Here is a 6000-nt window from a genome sequence, read left to right as displayed (position 1 = left end):
TTTGGCAAGTATTTTAATTTGTTTTTTTATATTTCATACATCAACATTAAATCAGTTTGAAATTAAGTTTTTGAATTGAACTCGGGTCTAAAATTTTATAAGTTATGAGTTTTAAATAATAATCTAGGTTTAAAAGATTTGCTCGGGTTGTTTTGTTTTTTTAAAACTAATATTTTTCAATTTCAGACTTCAACATTTATTCAACTAGAAATTGATCTTTGTTATTTTTTTATTTGTTTTTTATAGAATATTTCACTAATTCTGAAAATGATCCAAGTTATCTAAATTTTTTTTTTATTGTAATTTAATTTGACATGTTTTTTAAATTTTTTTATTTCATCTTGCAACTTTAGATTGATTTTAAATTATTATATTTTTAGTTTTTCATTCAATATTGAATTGTTTTATAGTTGAGTTTCATAGTTTTATTTAATTTGCTTTTGTTGATGAATTGTTTTTATACCTTTTATTAACATGAATAATTATTTGATTAAATAAAATAGTTATTAAAAATGACTCGATATATGATTTGTGTTGTAAAATTAAATATAAATAATTATTTGATTAAAAATTAAAATAGTTATTAAAAAAAAAGTTATTAAAAATGACTCAATATATGATTTGTGTTGTAAAATTAAATATTTTAATTTTAATGTTTTAATTAAATATCAATTTAATTAATTAGATTGGTGTACAAGTATTTTTTATTTATAATTGAGATTTTTTTTTATTCAAAAACATGGTTGAAAAACTTTGTATAATCATTTTTTACTAAAAGAATTATTGATCTACAGTGAAGCAACTGTTAATTAGTATATATATTAAAAAAAAACTGAAAGGGCTCAAGAAAATATTGTAGCCACTAAGTATAATCACTGTGGACTGGAGCAGTTCTTATCACTTGAAGGTCTGCTTTTGTGTGGTTTTCTTGTGCGAAGTTGAAATTGCTAAAGATCTACTTTATTGGTTTGTTAGCGCGAGATGAGAGTTTCTAAGGTGTTAGTTCTCGATTATGTGTGCTTTTGTAGGTTGAAGTGTTTCTTCCCCATGTTTTTAATTTTTATTATATATATTGGGTGATGGGTTTCTTGAAAAAAAAACATTGCTTTTTGTTTTTTTGCTTTGTTGGCTCTAGAATGTACTTCCTAGTCAATCATTGTATTTTTCTGTCGAGAATGATAATAGCTAGAATGAATTTAATTTGAGAATGGTTGAAGGTTGCTGTGTGTTTACTGTTCTGGTGTTTGTTTCTTCTGTTATTTTGATTTTATTTTTGGTGTTTACTGGCATATTTTATACTGTGCATCTTTGCTGGGAAGCACAGTGTTCTTTGTTGCTGTTTAGAAGTTTTTTTTTCTTTACTGGATAACTTGGTTTAATCTTAAAACATACTGTTTTTTCACTATTGTTCCATGTAGTGCGCACAATTTAGCTAGTATATTGCTATACCAAGGAGTACGTACACATACAGTTCAAAAGAAAGAAAAAGGAGCAAGCACAGTGGTTTCGACTCTTGAAGCATTTCCAGCCACCATACAAGGTCTCCTAGGCCCTAGCTACGAGATGCCAAGGTGCTCTTATTGGTTTAGGTTTGTCTTATTGAAGATTTGAAGCATTATTATCTTCCTGATCGAGAGATAGTCTATCGAATGAGGCAACTCTTGGATTGGACATTCGCGTGTAAAGGGGCACCAGCACAAAATGTCTTGTAATGAGTTAAGAAGCTGCTTCAGGACATCAGTGTTTGCTAATCTGATGAGTGATAGCCCTGTAACCATTTACATCGTAGTTTTGAAATTCAGTCCAGTACGGTAAATTAAACTGAAACTCAATTAATCCGATAATAGAATTAGGTTGGGTAAAAAAAAAAAATGATATAACCCAATTGATCAGCGGGTTGATCTAATAATATAGCAAGATTCAATTATAATTCATTAATTTTTTTTATTAAAATAATATTATAATAATCTGATCAGAACTCGGAATCCAACCTTAAATCAAGCTGGCAACCAAATCTAAAAACTACGATCAACATAATACATGCATGCAATTCTCGATACTCTTTTTGTTGTTATTATGGTATTAAACTCTCCCAGAACCCTAATTATTATTCTGATCATGTTATTTTTTCAAGAGTTTTCTGCATCTTTTCATCCGTTATAAGATCATCTCCATTAAATGATAGCGTTTGGTATTTAAGATGTGATGAGCATTTTCTAGGGGTGCTTGAAAAAACAGTAATATTTTTATTATTTCACTCTATTTTAACTCACCAAAATCAAATAACTTAGATATTATAGATAGGCTGGCATCAGACTCACCATGTCTACATTGAAACGTGTTTGTGTTGACACTTGTTAGCCTAACATATCTAAAAATTTATAAAAATTATACTTGTTTATTTTTCTTCATTCAGTATTTTTTAATAAAAATATATTAATAAAATTTTAGTTCATCAGCTGGTTTCATGGAAATTATATACACAAGTACCAAGGTTTTTCTTAACAGTAAAAAGAGTTACATTAATAAAGGTAAAAATCAAGTTACAAGGCAGGTTGTGTCTAGACTAGATATGCTATAGGCAATTCAATTCAAACAAATGATGGTCTTCGTATTACGATTCCATGATGTCACAAATAAACTAAATTCAGGTAGCATGAGACAAGAGGTTTTTTTTTTTTTTCAAAAAAGAACTTAAAAAATATATAGAAAATAAAACGATTAAAAATTTATCTTCTAATATAGCATAATTTTGTGAAACAAGCATGCAAGCATGACCTGTATAACTATAAAATTACGGTAATAAAAACAATTTTTTTAAGTTTTTATGATTAGTTGCACATGGCATAACTGTTAAAATCTAGAGTGAACTTATAAAATTATATATAAAAAAATTATATATTGAATAGAGCTAAAATTTTACATAAAAAAATTAGACACAAAAATATTTTGTATTAAATATTTAGGTGAAATGGAGATTGAGAATATAATATTTTAAAGGGTCAAAGTTAGTAGATGAATCTTGTTAAATTTATCAAACTAGACTTTCGTATATTGTTTAGGATATATTTGGAGTTACCGGTGAAATTTTACTATAATTAAAGTTGAGCTTGAAACTACAAATTTGAAGTTTTTAACCATAAATCGTAGGCCCAAGAATTTATCTAGATGAGAGAGAATAACATGTTTGAAATTAATACTCAAATCTTTCAAGAATATACGAAAATTCGAGATTCATACATTTGAAGTTTTTAACCATAAATCATAGGCCCAAGAATTTATCTAGATGAGAGAAAATAACATGTTTGAAATTAATACTCAAATTTTTCAAGAATATACGAAAATTCGAGATTCAGACTACATAAAAGAATTTCAAGATGAAGACTTTTTTATTATTCTATTTTATTTATTTATTTATTTTTAAATATTTATTTTTAATTTGAATTTTTTCTAGAGTATTAAACATTGTTTAGGGGGTTATGTCATTATTGAATTTATATTAGTTAATTACTAGTTTAAACTCGTTAAGCTTGCAACGTAAAAAGGATCCATTAAGATTTATTGTGATGGGAATAACCAAATTAAATTAAATTATATTAAAATTTAACGAAGTATGTTAACAACCAAGTTATCACTAAGTTTATATGTATTTTCTACCATTCAGTTATTTCTATATTAAAAAGTTTTATTTCAAGACTATTTATTTTTTATATCATTAATTTATTGATTCATGATATCTCTTATTTTATTTCAATTACTCAATCATAACAAAACTTTTTAATATAAAGAAATCAGTAAATAGTGATCGAAATAAAAAAAATAATATAAATTAATAAATTAATAACATAAAAAAAATCTCAAAACAAAACTTAATATTATTTAGAGAATTATTTTTTTACTTTTTATTTCATCACTTATTCATTATAATATTGTTGATTCATTTTATTAAATTTTAATATAATTTAATTTTTTAAGTAAAATTATTAATATACAAGGAGTAACAAAAATTACTTCTAATTTTATGATCTAAATTTACAATTCAAATTTATATTATATTTTTTATATTATGTCAAAAAAATATCATGTAAAAAAAAAATACCATATCTTATTTGATCTGCATGGACAACTTTTTTATTTTATACTATTTAAAAAAGTAAGTTGTGAAAAACTCCATGAAACAGTGTCTTCTTATCCACTAATTTAAGAGAATTATATATCACCATCAAGCCCAAAGGCAGGGAAAACTCTAAAATGGATTAAAAAAATCAGGTATGCTACGATTCTTGGATAAATCCAAACCCTCCACGAGGTTTTCTGAGAAAGCGTAATGTCAACAAAAGCATGATTACGGGAGGGCTTATGATAAATCCAAACCCTCTTTCAACTATTTTTATGTTTTAATTTTTTTAAGTTTAATTTTAATTTTTTTAAATTAATATTTTTTTATGTTTTTAAATTAATATACTAATATTAAGAATAATTTTAAAAAATAAAAATATTATTTTAATATATTTTTAAATAAAAATATTTTTTTAAAAAAAAACGAAGGATAACAACAGCGGCAGCGAGCCTACCCGGCCATGCGCGGGTTGTAGTGGCCGACAGCCTCTCTTGTCGATGAGCTAGCGAGTAATGGCGTCCCAACACGTCTTGTTGATAAAGATTAAGCATGCAAACGACAACAAATGATTTTTCGCTTTTTTTTTTATAAAAAAAATAGAATATGATTCTTTTCGACCGGAATGTTAAAAAAATTTGAATTTTTTTAAATTATTATTTTAAATTATTTTCATGTGTTAATATTAAAATAATGTTTTTTTAAAAAGAATTTTAATATATATATATAAATAAAAAATATTTTAAAAAATAATTATCATAACTATCCCAAACCACCCCTTATTCTCTTTAAAAATGGAATCCTTGTATCTTTGACTAGATGTTTTGCTCCTCTCATTCTTGGTTAGTTATTATAAAATTAATAAGAAATAATTTATTTTTTAATCTTTTTAAAATATAGTATAAAAATTTTATTACTTAAAAAAATTAAAATATTGATCGAGAATAATTCAGTTACAGTTAAAAATTTCTTTTAACCATGACTATATACTGAGGAGTACCTTCCGACGACTGAGTGGCCAGCCGAGGGTATGCTGTGAAGTTTCAAAGGGCTCCCCTATAATCGGCAGATATATATCTCTGCCGTCGTTTGGAATCTTGTTTTTAAAAAATTTAAATTTTTTTATTAAAAATATTTTTTTATATATTTTAAATTTTTATATGCATTAATTTCAAAAATATTTTTTTAAAAATAAAATAAAAATATTTTAATATATTTTTAAATAAAAAATATTTTAAAAAACAACTATAATCATATTTTTTAAGAGGCAGTCACGTGGAGTCTCATTTTAGAATATGTTTTGGAAATAAAATCGTGATTTTTAAAATTTTATTTTTTTATTTAGAATTAATTTTTTATTATATAATTTTAGATTATTTTAATATGTTAATTTTAAAATTAATTTTTTAAAAATATAAAAAATTATTATTTTAATATATTTATAAATAAAAATTATTTTCAATAATTACCACATGTTTAAACAAACTTTTCGTAAATTAAACTCTTAATAAATTTAGTTAAAACCTTAATAATCGGTGAGTTGAAGAATGGTTGATTGTGATACTGTATATAGCGAAGATATCAGGTTTTTCAGTATTCAAAGATTATACAAAATAAAACACAGTAAACTATATATATAAAAAAACTCCAAATTTAAATGTTTTGGAATAATATAATAATAGAGGCCAAAAGCCTACAAACAAAATAAATATTGACTCTAGATAAAGGGTAAACTATAAAATAAAATAGACTATAAATTCGCAATTAATAATATAAATACAAAAAACAAGGAAAAAAAACCAGAAATTCTTAATTCCTACACAGGAGCAATCCAAGATTATTATGCATATTCAAAACATAAAAAAAAAGTCCATAAATGGATT

The sequence above is a fragment of the Populus euphratica genome, unplaced genomic scaffold, assembly GCF_000495115.2.
Source record: "Populus euphratica unplaced genomic scaffold, PopEup_1.0 scaffold2.1, whole genome shotgun sequence".
Lineage (NCBI taxonomy): Eukaryota > Viridiplantae > Streptophyta > Magnoliopsida > Malpighiales > Salicaceae > Populus > Populus euphratica.
The sequence above is the reverse complement of the archived record's forward strand: the minus strand, read 5'-3'. Positions refer to the sequence as shown.